Here is an 18,679-nt window from a genome sequence, read left to right on the forward strand (position 1 = left end):
TGACCTAAAATTTAGGAACTCAAGAATGATTCTTTGCTCAGCTGTTTCCTAAGCTGGGTAAATTATTTAATTTTTATTAAATAATCGATTTTTTCCTTTATGGTTTCCCAGCTCTAATGGAGTAGACACTTCACAACACTGGCAGAAGGACTACATTAACATTCACCCCATTAGCTCTAAACAACTGAGAGGAACTATTCTCTAGGATGTAAAGATTCTCCCATCTTTTTATTGATAACAAGTGTTAGACAGTCCCTTTTTCTTTGCCTTGGTATTTTTAGAAAAAGCACTTCTCAATGAATTCACAGGAAAGGGGACCTCTTCCTACTGTTTGGAGTTCTCCAATCACTGATGGCAGACTGCACTCCAGCAGCATGAGCTATGTCATGCCCAGTTTAACATCAGACAGATAAGTGTTATTTAAAAAGCCCTAAATGTAATGAAATTATAGTGAGGAAATGTAGTAGTAAAGCAAATTATTATTACTGAATGATCACATGATGTGGAAAGATACTTTCTCCATTTTTTAGTACCTTCAGATATATAGTTCATCCATGGAATTTTGAAAAAGATTTGCTGAGTGATGCTGCACATTTTTAAATTAAATGTATCTATTTTATTTTGTTTTGTTTGTTTTTTGTTAGTTTGGTTTGATTTTCTTACTAATAAACATGGAGAGATTAACTCTGTTTGCTCAGCAAAACTAGTCAGCAATTTCTGCCAATTCCTTTTATTTGCAGTGTTTCCCTTGGAAGCAGCAGTGGGCTACACCTAATGAGCTTTTGGATTTGGATAGCAACAAAATAAAAATCAAATAAAATCCATCTTCAACTAAACAGTAATAAACCACTTTTATGGCTGAACAACTATTCAGGTATTTTATTTAATCAGATTTTATAGTGACATATTTTAGCAATATTTTTTAAAAAATCATTATAATCTAGAAGATGATGGAACGCCACAGCTATTTTAGGTTGAGTGAGTTTTAGGCCTTTGGTAAGGACCAGGATATTTTAGGATATTATGTCACAGCCAGGCATAGTTTTACCCAAGGAAAGTTCAGGATTTATAGCTATGCCTTCAAACACCGCTCACTGACTTTAGATGAATAAAAATATATTGCTGAACTATGGATTAATAAAAATAGGCTGTTAAACTCCATTTTACTCCTGCTCCCAAGATTGGGCCTAAGCATATACTGATAAATGTAATATATTATATCCTCTACATAATGTTTGTGTATTTTTCTTGCTTAAGATTCACTGAGTGAAGATAATTTATGTGTTTACCTCAAACACTCACCCAGTTGTCAACAGGTCTAGAAAAACTCAACAATGGTTTAAAGCAGTTAAATTTACACAAAACCTTAAATGCCACCTGTACTTCAAACTTTCCTTTAAACTTTAATTTCCACAAGGGGAAAAAAAAGAAAAACAGAGAAAGACTTTATTTCTTAAGAAGATGAGCACTTGAAAAGCAGTTACACTCTGGCGATAAATATTCAATCAAATGATGCTTTCATATTCCTTAAAATTTTCAGAAAAACAACAGGTTTGATCTTCACTAGACTTTTACCTGAGAAGAACCTGGTGTAGAAAGGCACATTACTAAACTTTTTTTTTAGGTTCTTCTTTTTTTCTAGACTGCAATATCAGCAGCCTACTGTTTATCACACAAAAAAGTAAAATGAAGCCCCACCCAAAGAACACATAATTAATACTCAGAATAAACAGTGTCTGCATTACTTAACTTAGCCCATGAGTTTAAAAGAAGAAAAATAACTCTGAAAGCATTTATTGTGCCAGCTCAATTGGGAATTGTTTTTGTAAAAATTGTGTTAAAACAAAAGGCACTTTTCCTCTGTTAACTCTCTGCATCAAGCAAAAATCAGTTTGTGACACAAAATATTTTAAGGAGGAAAGACCACCACAAAACACAGTAAATAGCAATATTTCCTAACTCTAAATTATATTTTGTAAACTATTTATCCTCATCATGGTGGATTACAGAAAAAATAAGAGAGAAGTCTTTGAAACAGTCAGATGGTGCCATAGATGGTAACTGGAAACTAAATGCAGTCACACACCTATGAAGGTGTATTTTTGTAGATATGTTTAGGTGTTCAGCGTGTCTTTAGGATCCAGGTACTCAAAGACAAACCATGGTTATTTGTAACAGAAAAAGATGACTTTCATATTGTTTTTTACCCACTGCCCCTTGAGAACTTATGGCCCCTGTGCCTTTGAGGACATGAACAAATGCAGGGAAGCAGGGGATGAGCCAGAGAAAGGAATTAGCTGATTAACAACTGCTGAGTCTTTGTGGTTTGTACGTGTGTAGCAATGAGACATGGACCCTCTTGGTTCTTGCTCTGAAGAGAATCAACTTTATTGCTATAATGTGACCTTATACGTTGTACTATGATACCAAACTTTTATAGTGTGTTAAGAAAACTCTGGATAAAATTATATTTGTTAGAATTTTGCAAACTAAAACAGACATTCATTGGCTGCCTGCCACTACCTGTGTTGTTGTTCACATGTACTTCTAACCAATCACCTTTTTTAATCATGCAGCAGCCACACACAGTTACATAACTTGTTTTCTGGTTATATAACTTGGTGTCCTAGATTGCAAAATAATGTGTGTCTTCTATTCCCATCTGTTAGAGGTGGGGCAGTTATCTTCTGTTAACTGGGCAGTTTTCTTTATCTCTTCCACAAACCAATCCTCCCTCCAGGGAGACATCTGCTGTTCATGGGCCAGTGAGTGTCCCTGCATGGCTGAGAAAATTCCATCATCCATGGGGAGATGCTCTGCCCAGGGGAGGAGCCAAGCATTCCTACCTGGATCCAATCTGACCTGGGAACAGCACAGCAGCCTTTGCCCCCTGCATTCCCAGAGGAGCAGCTTTCTTCCCCCTGCATTCCCAGAGGAGCAGCTTTCTTCCCCACTGCATTCCCAGAGGAGCAGCTTCCTTCCCCCTGCATTCCCAGAGGAGCCCAGGTCCATCTCCCCCAGCCCTGGAGCTCCAGAGGAAAACTCCCCCCTTGTGCAGGATCCTGCTCCAGCAGAAGCACAGCTGGCACTGCAGGAGGGCTGAGCCACCCTGGGATGGGGCTGCTGCCACCTTCCTGACCCACAGTCCTGTTTAATATCTTCACTGATTATCTGGATGAGGGGATTGTGTCCACCATCAGTAAGTTTGCAGATGACACCAAGCTGGGAGCATATGTTGATCTCCTGGAGGGTAGGAGGGCTCTCCAAAGGGACCTGGACAGGCTGGATGGATGGACAGAGTCCAGTAAAGTGAGCTTCAAAGTCCAAGCCCCGAGTTCTGCACTTCAGCCACAACAATCCTCTACAGGCTGGAGACAGAGTGCTTGGACAGTGCCTAGGCAGAAAGGGACCTGGGGGCGACTGATGGACAGCAGGCTGGACATGAGCCAGCAGTGTGCCCAGGTGGCCAAGGAGGACAGCAGTGTGACCAGCAGGAGCAGGAAGGTCATTTTCCCCCTGTACTGTCACTTGTCACAGCACCTCGAGTGCTGTGTCCAGTTCTGGCCCCTCAGTTTGGGAAGGACATTGAGATGCTCAAACACATCCAGAGGAGGCAACGAGGCTGGAGAGGGACTTGGAACACAAACCCTGTGAAGACAAGCTGAGGGAGCTGGGCTGTTTAACCCGGAAAAAAGAGACTCAGAGGTGACCTTATCACTCTCTACAACTCCCTGAAAGGTGGCTGTGGCCAGATGGGGTTATGTCTTCTCCCAGACATCCATGGACAGAACAAGAGGACACAGCCTTCAGCTGTGCTAGGGGAAGTTTAGGTCAGAGATTAGGAAAATGTTTTTCACTGTAGGAGTCATTGGGCACTGGAATCGCCTGCCCATGGAGGTAGTGGAGTTACCAACCCTGGGGGTGTTTAAAAAAAGACTTGACGTGGCACCCAGTGACAAGGTGTTAGGTCGTGGGTTGGACTGGATGATCTCAAAGGTCTTTTCCAACCTAGTTCATGGAGTAATTCTGTGATTCTATGACCTCCACTACAACAGAATGTCAGTTAATCAGGATGAATTTTGTTTGAATTTAGCAATTACCTAAATGGGGTACAGTTATTATCTGAGATTAGATCTACCACAAGTATCAAGGCATTTGAACTGTTCTGTCCTTTACAGCTTCAGTCCCTGGTGTCTTGCTAGGATATTCCAATTTCAGCTTGAAAGTACAGATCATACTGAATTCCACTCCTACAGTTTATGTACACATTCTTCCAATCTCACCAAGTACTACATTATTCTAGGATTTATTCCAGAAATCTGCTAGTTTAGAATTAAGCAATTCATATTAATTTTTTTATTATTTTCTTTGTCTTAATTTTTTCATTATCCCATTATTATTTTCAGATATGAATTACTACCTATATAGTCTTTGTTGCATCACAAATAACACCCATATGCTGAATTAACCTTGGAAGGAGCCTCAGCACATGAGGCAAGCAGGACATATGAATAGATATTGTTGTTTCCCACTCATTTAGGCATCAACTGGTCCCCCAGGCTCCTGGTTATTCCAGAGACAATTTGGCTGGAGAGCTGTGCAGGCATTTATTTTCCCCCTAACTCAGGGATCATGGTTCTCCTTCCAGCCTAATTATGTTCCTATAAACTACAATTAGTTTTTCCTGTTTACCAATTAGCCTGGAGGATTTGCTGAATGTATTTTGACATTCAACCACAAGGTACTTGCAGAAAGTGCAAATTATGAGCTAAGAATTCATATGTAACACAGTGGAATCTAAATAAAGAATGAATACCTAGTAATTTATTCATGTGGTAACATCAACTACGTAGAGCAATTCCTGTAAAAATCAATGCAGTCATATTTCCTGGTATTGACATGTGGATTAAAAAACAAACCCAAAAATACAGAATACATTTACAAGCAACATTTAAAGCATTCTTTTTGATGCAAACAACTTGTATTATCTCATCTAAATTGTTTTCTGTGATATTCTTTGTCCCTATTTTTGTTACTGGATATAAATGCTGAGTGTAGTATTTCCTTTCAGCTGGTTCCATTGTTGTTATCTATTTGTAAAGACTACAAACATAATGAAAAACTCTTCCCACAAGATCCCTTGAGACAGTGAGATTCTGGGGGCAGTAGGAAAATCCTTCTTGCATCACATTTAAGGAATAATCTGATGATTTCGTAGTGTACAGCAATCAACAGCTGGTGAGTTTGATTAAATATTGAAGCTGAGGCATTTAATCAATCCTGATAACCATTCATGGGAGGCACATTGAGGCTCAGGCATTTAATCAATCCTGATGGCCATTAATAGCAAGAGCTATATGCCACAAAGCAATAAAGATTAGGGCTATTGTATAAAAACTGCACCACAGGAAAAGAGAAGAGGGAAAAATATCTCCCACTCTCTCAGAGGATGGGCCCTGTTAAAGTTCTTCGGATTTTCCAAAGAGATAACCAGTGCTTCACTCTTTGACATCCATGTACTATAGATGTTGATAATGTGGTGGTGGTGGGAACAATCTCCAAAATACCAAATTTAACCTTTTTGGAAGTAAAATGAGAGAGAGTGCAAGAGAGAGAGACAGAGAAATTAAAGTAACCAACAGAGTGCAGAGAGTGGATGGAAAAGTTTTCTCCTTCCAAAGAACTAATGAGGTCCTTAGAGATGCTTTGGCCAACAGAGCCATCCAGCCAGGTATTCCTGCATCCCTGTCTGACCACTCGGTCAGGAACTGTATTGCCAAAGGGCCTGGCAGAGATTGGCATCTGACACTGTGTGAGTGGGAAAAATTATTAAAATTCTGTGTTTCTGCTGCATATCTTTTCACACACACACTCCCCTCCACAAAAAAAAAAACCCAAACCCAGAGAAAATCATTCTTCTTTCCCACCCAAATCACTCCTAGAGAGAACAAGATTCACTAGGTTTTGGAATTTTAGTCTATTGAGGTTTTATGTGAGTTTTTATCAAGGGTTTCCTACAAGTAAGAGCTTTCCAGCTGCTCCTGCAGAGTAAAAGCTGCAATCAGTAAGTCTTGCAAAATTTTTGGTGTCTGAAGTGAAATCAAAAAGCCTTTCTAATTAAATAAACTGATATTCAAACCTGAATACTGTGGGTCTCCAAAATATTGATTTCCTCTTTTTTTAAATAATCTATATTGTGAAAAAAATCCTTCCATTTGATGAAGACACCATTGATACTGGAGCAATTCTTTCCATAAAACTTTAGTCAAGGGTGGACAGACCTTCAGGGGCAGAATTACTATTGTTAAACAACTAAGAATACTTTTAGATCACACAATCTTATTCAGGAAATAGAAGCCAAATATTTTCTCAAAGGAAATAGGCCGGGTCATACCCTAATTAAATGAGTTTTAAGAGCTTGTCCTAAGATAACTGTTCATTACAAGGACTCCTGACCTTGCTAAAGGAGTAGTCCTGCTCCTTCTTGGATTATATATTTGTTTACCTGCCTTGGCTGTTCAATTTGTAGCTTGAGAATGTGCAATGTCTCCATGTTAGTGTACTTGAATTAATGAGAAATGCACCTCATCAATGCCAGTGCATCTCCCCTTCCCCCTTCCCTGCCCCTCCCTCTCTCCTGCTGAGAACTTTCATGGAAAAGCATTCCAACAAAATCCAAAGTAGTAGCAGCAATGGATTCACAGCTTCCTATTCACCACGATTATCATAATTACAGTGCTTAACCACTGTAATCTTACCTGTTAAACACAAAAAAAAATAATTTTCCGCAATAGATGTTCTTTACATTAATAATTCCAGTGCTGTATGTGCAAAAGGAATGTTAATAAAATTGTCACATATGAGTGAGTTTTACAAGGTCCAGTTCCAAGAGCTGTTAATTTAAAGCCATTCTCAATATATCTAAATTTTACAGGCAGTGTTATCAGTGGTGTCACTGTACACATTTGTATTGCTTTTCTATTACACCTGTATTTGGAATTCTCCTATGCAAGGCAGGGTGGATTCTATTAATACATCAGAAGACACAGGGAAGTGTTCCACCTTCTCAGAGAGTGGGAGTTACCTTATCCAGCTTCTCCTTCCCACAGTTCCCTACTGAGGTAATTCAGTGACCCCAATAAATAATATTAATAATTGGATCCTCAAATTTAATATCAGAGAATTTGCATACACTTCCCTTCAATTGTCCCTCTCCCTGGGAAGAGAGATCATGGAACAATTCTTCAATATTAAGAACTGGAAGACAGGTAATTATATATAGTTGTTGGGTTTATTTGTTTTGTATTATTTTTTACTGATGCTGATGGGCAAATCCAAAGTATAACTATTAAAAAAATATGTAAAGTAATAATTATTAAAAGCAGGAATACAGCTCAGCAATTATAACCTCTTGCATCCACCATTCAACCAAGACCTAAAGAAGTCCTTCAGAATTAATTTTGCTTTTTTCAGAATGCTGCTGACAATGCAGGAGATTTGCCTAGGTCAAGAGGACATTTCAGTGTATAATCACACAACCCTGCAAAACTTCCTGAGGTTTCCCAGGTACCATGGACATTGAAGCAGGTTGTGAGAGGAAAAGCATTTCTCTTTTTAATATACAACAGGATGAAGGCAATCTGGGGATTTTGTCTTTTCTATAGATCTGATGACACATCCTTCTCAAACCAATAATCAAAAATGACATCATTAAATTATCAGAGGACAAAGTTGCCGACATGAAGGTTGATTTGAAAATTCTGTTTTTAAGAAGAATGGTCCAAATCAGGCTATTGGGTGCTTTAACATGGAGTTTGGTGTTCTGAACAATGTAATTTTCCTTCTCAAAGTGAATAAAAATGTCAAGGGCCTCACATTTAAGGGGGAAAAATGGCAATGGTAAAAAAAAAGAGAAAAGCTTTGTCACACCAGCTACCTTGAAAGGAAATTCATATAGAATACACAATAATAGGAATAGACACAAATATGAGAACCAGCTGAATTTCATGGCAACATTACATTGGTCTGAGGTTATTTAATGAAAAGAGGAAGGTTTGGGAGATGAAAGTGTAATTATTGAAGAGAGTGCAAGAAACTACAAACTTGAAAGTGAATAAATAGGACTGCAGGGAAGAAAAGAAGAAAGAACCCAAACCATTGAGCTATTTCAGGGAACACTCCAACATTTCTTTAGTGAGACTACAAAGGGACCTTTGGAAGTAGAGTGCTGGGCACCTACTTAAACCAGCATAAGTGGGAATAATATATATTAAAATAGAAGTTCATCATTTTAGCAAGAAGATAATAGAATACAGCAATAGAATTATTAAAAAGAAAATGTCTGTTTCAAAATATTTGAGTTCACAGACAACAGAAAATGAAATGTGGATGGATATGTGCCTCCTCTGGGTATGTGGGGAGGATCACCAAAGTCCTGAATGTGTGGGAATCCAGAAAACCCACCTGACACTTAGATGTGTCAGCAGTTACATCAACAACTTTGCAAATAAGACCTTAAAGGAGAAGAAATAGAGTGAGAAAATAAATAAATATTGAATCAAAAGATATTCTGTACATTAGTACTTTCTTAAGTAAATTTCCTGGTGAGAATAATGAAATATGGCTGGAAGAAATGTAAGCATAAAATGAAGGTGAAAGATGTCATTTCTAGCCTGAAATCAATGCTGTTTGATGCAGCCTTAATCATTAATTCACAAGGGAATCCAATTTTACTTAATTAAAATATTGGACTAATAATAGATTCAATTCTATAGAAGAAAATACTCCATGTTCATCAGCTTAATGTGTATTGTTGAACTGTGAATTTACTAACCTGGCTGATATTACCTATTATTTTATCTTCCCATCTCTTCATGGGAGAAAAAAGCCCAGATCATCACTCCAAAATCTCCAAACCCTGCCAGTCTGAGCAGAGGTCAGAGCTGAAATTTGTAAGTGCCTCCAGGTTCCCCTTCACTCTCCACTAAATCCACTTCTGCAAAAAGGTTTCATTTTCTCAGTACAATTTTGGGTAATACTGGAGAGATGACAGCCACTTTAAAAGTTTATTTTATATTTTACAAACTTTTACGTGTCTTTGTTACACGTTTGACTGCATAGACAACTGGACTTAAAAAGACAAGCAGTAAAAATTTGTCAGTTTTTGTAATTACTGAGAACAAATAATGATCTTCTATATTATGGATTTGACCATAGTTTTAAGTTTCCTTTTAGAAACATGTCAACTGACAAAATCCAGAAAACGTGATACCATCCTCCTACAATATTTTAAAGGGACAGAAATAAAGTCACTGCACCTAGAAAATGCCCTGAATCTTTGATGATTATTCATAAAATACTGTGGAGTTAAAGAAGAAAGTGAGAAGGAAGAAATTTATTATCACTGTCCTATGAATTCACAATCTGTATGTCACTGTACATCACCCAGAATACATGCCAAGCCCTTATGACTTATTTGAAGGGAATTCTAATGACATAATCATTTCAGCAGAAGAACTGTAGTGACACTGAGACAGAAAAGTAATTACTCTCATTACAAAAATATACAGAAAGCTGCATTAATTTCATAGACAAGTAGGGAAAAAAACCCCAGCAACTGAGACGCATTGAAATAATTCCTGCAAAAGTGACAGGTGTTTCAAAACTAAGCAACAAAAAAGTCTCAGTAGGAGACTACATCGCTCCAGGGCAAGGATCTGCAAATGAAAGTAGATCAATAGTAATTTATGCACATGACAATTAAAAAGAAAAAAAAAAAAAGCAGAGAAGTAGTCTGAAATGTGAAACCTCTACGCAAACACAGCATCAGCTCTACCTTCTTGGAGACAAAGGAAAAGTGATCAAAGGATCTTTTCTAAATAAAACCAACTACAACTGTTCAGAACAGGAGAACTGTAACACAAGTGGGGAAGGGATGAGGCAAGAGGAAGTGAGAGCAACCACACGGATTAATATCTACAGAAAACCTCCAATTACTGAGTTCTGTTGCAGGTGAAGAAAACATTACTATTTGTCTTACTACCTGTTCTATAAATCTCCACTTATTTGCAGCATCTCTCACTGTGTGGACCCCATTTGTGTTAATCGTGTGCCATTACACTGTGCCAAGGTACTGCTCAGTCCCAGTCCCTATTTATCTGTTGAAAATGCACACTCTTTCCACTGAACAGCAAGTTAAAATAAAAGTCTTTAATGAAAAAAATGTATCAAGGGTCACTAACAATGTTTCTACAAGAGATGAAAGCCTTTTGTTTTACTTCCCTACAGCTGAATATCCCACAGATTTCAACTTCATACATGCCAAATATCCCCATGTCTCTTTGGAATCAGTGGTAGGAAACTGAGTGTAACATGTAAAAAGAGACAAATAAAGTCACAGATGGTGTCCCCCAACTGTGGGATTGGTTTGTTTGCTTTCACAGATATGCTGGTGTTTCTAGAAATTGATTTATTTCCCATTTCTTTTGTACTGCTCTATATTTGAATATATTTTTTTTTAAATACGGAATGTCAGAGCATTTACGACTTTGACAATTATTTCATAAATACTGCTAAAATTTTAAAATCCAGTCAAGTATTTTCATAATGTGCCAAGTTTGCCTACAATTTAAGAGTTATAGAACTAAAATATCCAAATCAATATCCAGAAGGTATCACATCTTTAAACCAAATTAACTTATGTAGGAGCAGTTAATCCTTGGTGTCAAGCCCTGATGCCTTTTTATTTTTCTCCCCTTAAGTAATTTAAAAGATAATTTCCCTAAGGATTTAAAAGCCTTGAGATGTGCTATACAGAGTAGCATCAGTGCTGCCTGGGAAGAAGGACACAATTTACATGTCTTTAAAACAAATTGCCAGAGAATGTAATGCAGTCTTCCTGGGTACTTCCATCATAGCACAACCTATTTATTATCAAGAAAAACGTCAAATTCAGATGCTAATTCAGAAAGGAAAAATCTTATAGATTGAACCATGAAAATTTCACTCATAATACACAAGGAGAGAGCAGCAAAACTAAGGAAACTAAGATAATAAATCTGAGCTTGAGAGTCTCTGTAATTAAAATGAGAGTGCACATATTAAGCAGGTTCTTGCAGGTGATGCTCACCTCTGGCAGATCCACCTGCCACATGTTCAGCTGTCACTGCTGCTCCTCTGTGCCCATGATCCTGCTCATCCCTAGTCCCTAGAATTTACTGTTGAAAATAGTTTTATCAAATAAAATTATTATGTCTGCTGAAGGAAACGGCAAGATATTTTCAAACATTAACTGAAAAATATATATTTTAATGTTTCATCCTTTGATTTCTCGGCACTCTGCTGAGCAGCCACCCTCTTCATTTTAGCATCCCCTGGCTGCGAATATTCCACATTATTTTTAAAAGCCATGGCTCCCCAGACAGATTTGAGCCAAAATCAAGTGAAAGGTCTTGAATTTAAGTCCCTGCATGAGTTTTGTTGAATTTATGGACACACTGGTGTAGCTGTACCTGCATCTCACAACACAACTGGCATATCCCCAAGGATGGAAGGTGTCTCTTCCAGATGTAAGACTCCTATTAAGCAACACAGCTTTTTCACCATGAGCAGAGTCAGGGGAAACAGCACTAGAACCCACAGATCTCATGGCTTTCAGATTAAATTATCACACCTCTGAGCTGGTTTTGCTCTAAAACTGAAAAAACCCAATGGCTCAAATTCAATAAAAAAGGTGAAAAAAGTGACACTAATCATATATGTTTACACCCAAGATGAATCTCAAAAACTTGCAATGTTCTAAATTTTACAGTGCTGGAGAAGACAGCATTTTGACAAAGTACTTGGGTATTTATAACCTTGCTCCAAAGGCAGTATTTTTTTTTTTTTTTTTTTTTTTTTTTGTTAATCACCTTTCTGGACTTACAAAGGAACGACAAGTATTTATAAAGAAGAATTATCTTATTTTAAATTCAATGTGCTAAATAATTTAGCACAGTGTGCTGTTTAGCAGAACTTTCTGTTCTCAAAGAAAAAGACCAATGTCTAATCAAAGTTGCCCACCTGGAAAATTGTGGTGCTTGTTCAATGCTATCAGAAAAAGGTTCATTTACTATAGAGGCATTGTACAAAAATAGTTTTGTGTTTAAAACATTATCCTGATATAGGATTACTCTTGTAAGCAGCCATTCATTTTAGAGCATCATATCCTTAGTGCACTGAGTTCTTTTACAGGAATGGCAGTGAGCACTGTACCCTAATCACGGAGCTCCTTGGGATAATCACATCCCAAATCCCAGCTGAGCTGACCAAGCTCCACCTTTTCATACCTGGAATTCAAAGGTGTTATGTATGAGGGGAGCTCAAGAAGATTTTGCAATTCCAGCTGTTAACTGGGGTCCAGTTCACTGTCTCTGCAGTGTCCAGAGACACCTTCCCTGGGGTCCCGTGCCTTTGTCCTGAGGTAGGGCCAGCTGCAGTTCAGGGTCTGCATATTCACCTCTCAGCTCTTTGCAAATCCCAGCAAAACCTAAAGGAGCCAAAGTCCTGCAGCAGCTGGGCAGGAGGGGATGGAGGCAGTAATAACGGGACTAAAGGGGGTTAATAACTGTGGGATCCCTGCAGAGTCAATAGCCAGCAAGAGCCACCAAACAAGGCAGTGTCCTTTTCCTGCTCAGCTCTGCCTGAGCACACGAGGCAGCAATCACCCAGAGTGGGACACTGTGAAAATTGAATCCCCCAGTTGTGCCTGAAGAGGAATGAAAACCCACTCTTCCCCATACAAATATTCAATCAACTCAATGACTTTTGCTCCTTTCCCAAGAAAGGGACTCAGACAGGAATCCTTAGGGCACCAGTGCAGTCTTTATTCACAGATCCCCCTCTCTCTATTTAATGAGTATAAAATAAATGAAGGAGAAAGGAATTAATTGAGGGAGTGATCATTCTTAGGCAATCAGACAAAGCTCTTGAAACCTGACATCCTACATCCTTAGCAAACATGGTAGAGTATTCATGTCATCTGTTGGGCAGAAATAGTGATATAGGACAGATTAAATACAGTTTCATATTAGAAGGAACATATTTTACCAATAGCATGAAAAGCAAACAAAATGAAAATTAATGACAGCACAGTTTGCTCTCCCATATGCTTTTCCATCTCACTATTTCACATGGCACCATAAATGGTGTCAGATTGCTTGCCTACAAGTAATGAGCCATTGAGCAGAATCTTAGCAGATACCTAACGAGATGCACTTCTCTAATTGACTTCATTGTTGGAGTGATTAATGAGATCCAACTTCTCTTCTTGATATGAAATGTGCCCAAGTTGTTCCAAGTCACATATGAACATCTTCCCTATGACTGCTTGTGTGCAGTGAGAGCAAATTTAGAAGATGAAATTCATAGTCTGTTTTGGAAGAGAGAACATGTGCATAAATGTCCCTATGAATTTCAAGGTGAAGTGAGTTTTCGCTTTTTTATGGCACATTTTTGTCATTGTTATCATCAGTGATGGCTGGAGCTGACATTCTTATTAGTAACTTTTCAAAATAATTCTCAAGAAACTAGTGAGGAGAGAGTAAGTCAAACAGGCTGGTACTCAAACAGTCTCACTGGACAAATCTCTTGTAATTGCAAAATTCTGATGACACAACAAATGTCTGCCTACATTTTCTGAATTCTGACAATGATCCCTCATGAAGGAAAATCAAAAGAAACAGCTCAAATCTGCAGGAAGACCAGAATAAACCAGAATCTGAAGGTCAACATTAATATGTAAAAAAGCTGAAGGAATTGGCATAATAAATAGAGCACAAGCAGAATTTTAGCATGAAATACTACACACAGCTTTCCAAAAGCATTTTTATCTGCTTCCAAAGGTAGGGAAGTCTAAAACTAAAAGAGGTCCAAGAGCAGTTCCTGGCTCTCTCTGCACTTGAGTGCAGTGATGCTGCATTGTAAAGATTGCCTCAAACGTAGACTCTGTTTCAGGGAATTCATAATTTCTGACAAAACACAGTAGCTTAATACCAGACAAACAGATAAAATATGGACAAATATGGGTTAATGTGTTTGATAATTAGTGCAGTTTCAGTTGCACACCAGAATGCTGGGAGGTGGGGGTGCACAGACAGTGAAATTTTTCTCCAGCCTTTCCATTCTGGAGTTTACCAAGGAGTGCTGCTCTTCCAGATTTGGATTTTAAACTGAATTTCTCTTTTCCACCCAATTTGAAGCATAATTTTTCATTGTCATCCTGAGATGTGACAGCAACTAAGTGGAAATAGTGACCAGTAGCCACAGTAGGTCATGACTGGGGAATAATTAACTTGTCTGTAATTAAATATGGTATCTGGCAAAGAAGTGTGACACAACTTAAGAGTGGAAAAATTCACATTTAGCATAATTATTGATGATCACTTCAAGTGGAATTTATTATTAAGGCATAAACACCAAGGACATGGTTCATCCCACCTTCTGAACTTCCTCACCCTAAATAAATTATTTCTTCACTCAGACAATTGCTCTACAGAACATCCTCCGAGTTCCCCAACCACTCAGTGACTGCCTTACCAAATATCCATCTCACCATGCCTGCAGATTTCTTTAAGTCACCACTAATATTTGTATTTCTTGTAATCTCTAATGGAACTTCTAAATCACTTAGGGATGCACTACAGTTTCCAAGAAACAGAACCAACATTATATTTTAGAGAAACATAGGTCAGAAGATAGCACCAAGCCTTACCCCAGCCTAGTTCATACAGTGGATGCTTTCAGAGATCAAGAACACAGAGGTAACTCATATTGTTGTGTCACAATTTTAAAATCAGAGTGTCATTCATAGCTCAGATTTGGTTGGTTTTATTCACACATTAACACCAACCAATCTAATATCAAATACTTCCATGCACATTGGAAAATGGAGCTTTCTTTAGAGCAGTAGAGTCTTGCCTCAAGTGTTCCTGGACTTGTGCTTTGCCTTGTGTTTCTGCTGAGGCAAAATAAGAACAACATTACCTGATTTAAATGAATCCTACACTTATTTAGTCCTAATGCAAACTAATGCAAGTACTTGTGCTTTTAGTTACACTGGTCCCCAAGAATGCCAATGAAGAATAGACAAAATAAGGACACAGGTGTTTAATGTCTGTGGGTGCTGACAGGACTGGTCAGCATAAATACCATGCATGACAACTGGAAAATGCAAATACTGGAAAAAGTCCTTAAGAACAGTTTATTACCATTGCTGACCTCCCTGGGAACACTGCTGTGCCAAGAGCTTCCAACAGACTGAAATGTAGAGACATAATTGGCTCAATAAAAGCTGAGTTTAGAGCTGCAACAAGAAAAAAAATGTTGTTTAGGTGCTAATTGATCCTATAAAAGTCCATGGAGGAGTGAATTGTGTCATTAAATTGCTACACAGTTGTGTTTTTTTTAGCTCCATGCTCAATTAAAAAAAATATAAAATGAGTTGAGCATACAGTGGATTATTAGAAACAATTTCTCCTTTTCTAAATGAAAAAATATCTTGCTGCCCTGCCATTCCCAGCCAGTGGGGCTTTGTGATGACTCCTCTTAGGCTCACATTGCAAACACCCAATAAAGCTGCTAAGCCATAACATGAGCTTTCAGTAACCTCACAGGAAAACCAAATAGGGTGTATTGTTGGGTCTAATTCCAGATTTGAATATAGATGCATTCAGCTTTCTCCATTTAGGCATACTGCAATACCTGGAAAATACATCCTCTGTGCTGCTCTGGGAATATTTTGACTTTTGCTCCTTGGGCATAGACATGGTGCTGCTCTCTCTGCTCAAGTTAATAATGTATTGAATGAGTGATACAAGAAACGAATCCTTGTGCACTTCTGTGCTTTTAGATCTGTTTGTTCTGCAAAGCCTTTTGTTCTAATATTTATAAAATTCCACAGTAAAATATGTTTTACAGGGAAGCATTTAGTAAATACCAGACTTTTGTGAGTAAATTTCAGAATTGAGTTATTACAAAATTTCAGAAATTACTTAAAAATATAAGCAATCTGTTCATGTTAGGCTCACAGGGATTTCTTGGGCGAATTACTCATTACTTAAAAAGAGACAAAACCAAAAGCCATTTTCAGGGTTGGATGGGTCACTGAGCAACCTGGTCTAGTGGAAGGTGTCCCAGTCCATGGCAGGGGTTGGAACAAGAAGGTCTTAAGGTCCCTTCTAACCCAAACCATTATATGATTCTGCAATAAAGGGCTTCTATTTCTCCTCCCTTACTTTTCTAATTTTTTTACCCATGAAATGTGGTAAAATAAATCTGGAAATACTATTTAATGTGTTCATTTTTATTTGGGTTAGAGCAGTGGGAAGGCACTTTTGTCAATCCTCTTTAGTATTAGACTTGAACAGGCAAAATTCTTGATCCTATCAGCTGAACCAGTAAATCTTCCCCATACAGACAGACAGTACCTAATTCCATGAGTAAAAGGGGCAAAGACCTGCTTCATGCCAGATGCTGAATGTCTGAAGTAGTCCCAGCATGATGTGTGACATGGGCAACTCACAGCGGGGCTGGGCAGAATTGCCACCTAAAATTGATGAGGCTGTCAAATCTCAGCTCTAGGTCCAGCACCTCCCAGTTGCCACTAATCCTGTTATAAGATCAAAACCAAACACAAACTGGCTCCCAGTTTTGGCTGGTGGCTCCCAATACATCTGCTGCAATCTTTGTCTTTTAATTCCAGTAGCAACCAGGCCACGGTGGGTGTTTCATCCTGTATAAGCAAGCACAACCCCAGGACAGTGAGGTCAGGCTCCAAGCCTTCCTCTTGCCACCACCAGATATCATAGAGTCATATGGTTTAGGTTGGCAAGGACCTCAAATTCCAGCTCATTCCACCCCATCCCGTGGGCAGGGACACCTTCCACTATCCCAGGTTGCTCCAAGCCCGGTCCAGCCTGGCCTGGGACACTTCCAGGGATCCAGGGGCAGTTTCTGCAGACACCCTGTGCCAGGGGCTCACCACCCTCACCTGGAGCAATTCTTCCCCAGTGTCCCATCTCACCCTGCCCTCTGGCAGTGGGAAGCCATTCGCCTTCATCCTGACACTCCAAGCCCTTGCGAAAAGTCCCTCCCCATCTTGTAGCTCCTTCATGTACTTAAAGGCCAAAATTAGGTCACCTCAAAGCCATCTCTTTTCCAAGCTGAACAATCCCAATCCTCTCAGCCTTTCCTCATAGGGGGAGGTGCTCCATCCCTTCAATCCAATGTTATACATTCCAAATGGATGCCTTCCATGAGGAAAACCTTCCTTCCCATCTGCACTACAGCTCCTTCAATAATAAATATTCATATATGGTGGCGCATTTTAGCAGGGAAGCATAGTTGCACTGTGATTAAAAAAATGGAATTTTCTGCATGTTGAGCAAAGAGATTAATGCCTTGATTTAGAAATATGCATCTAGTTAAATCCAGGCTTATAGGTCTTCCTTGTACTGATGGATTTAAGTATGTGCTTAAGTGCTTTTCTGAAGCAGAGCTTAACAGATGGAAAACCTTTTGAAACACGAAGACTGAAAATCAAAAACCCCAGAAAGATGGCTATTTAAATCTTCATGTAATCCTATTTGCTCAAATATTTACAAGATTCCTTTTCTGTCAACAAATAAAAATATCATTATTTTAATAACTGTAGAGAACAGGTTAAACAGATAAAGGAATGGACAAGGGAAAATTAATTTTGTAAATTCCATGTGCTTGCAAATCCTTTTCCCCCTTACTACTTGACCTCAGAAGCCACTACTAGATAGTCTCAGACTGGAGCCTGCTCTACACCTCCACATGTCTCAGTAGGAATAAATACCTATTCATTTCATGACAACTTGTTCAAGCTCATCTATCAGAAGAGGAGACAGAGAATAGAGGAGAAAAAGAAGCTGTTATTTAAAAATCAAAACTGTGCTGCCAAAGGGTAAGAAAAGACCAAACACCTCACAGAGCTTCTGTGACAACTGAACTTATCTGAGTAAATGATACAGCAATTTAGAATAAAGCCGGAAAGATTGTGATGTGTGGAATTAATTAAGTGTATGACAGGGAGGGAATCTGAGGTAAAAACCTCAATTGTTAATGCATTTACAAAGTTAGAAATACACAAAACAAGTATTTCACCAATCTAGGTATCATTAATAGTGGGGGAAAAAGGAAAAAAGGTGTTTGGACAGCTTTACAGTTACTACCTGTCAGTTCAGAAATAAATGAAGCTCCTTCATTTGATTAAGCAAAACCCATGTGCAGAATGGGAGCATCACCTGAAAGTGACCTATAAGGCTGAGTTAAATATGCCTCAGATGTGTTATTATTGACATAACTGATCACTCTGCTCAAGAAATGCACAAATCTGGGAGGAGAACATGAACACTGAGGAGGAGGAGTGTGGGGGCCAGAGAATAAGATGAAGAGCTCGTTGCACTGCCCTGGAGGGCCAATCCCTAAGCCATGACCTTTGTGGCTATGGCGAGTAGAAGATCGCCCTCCAGAATCCTTTGCTGTTTTATGTTAATCCCTCATATTTATCCAGCAAATCCTGCAGTTTACAATCAGCTAGAAAGATGGAAAATGAGACCAAATTTGTAGAAGTGAGCACCTATATTCCAGTGTGGAATTGCTGGAGACCTCAAGCACT

The sequence above is a fragment of the Lonchura striata genome, chromosome 18 (assembly GCF_050655825.1).
Source record: "Lonchura striata isolate lonStrDom1 chromosome 18, ASM5065582v1, whole genome shotgun sequence".
In the NCBI taxonomy this organism is placed as follows: domain Eukaryota; kingdom Metazoa; phylum Chordata; class Aves; order Passeriformes; family Estrildidae; genus Lonchura; species Lonchura striata.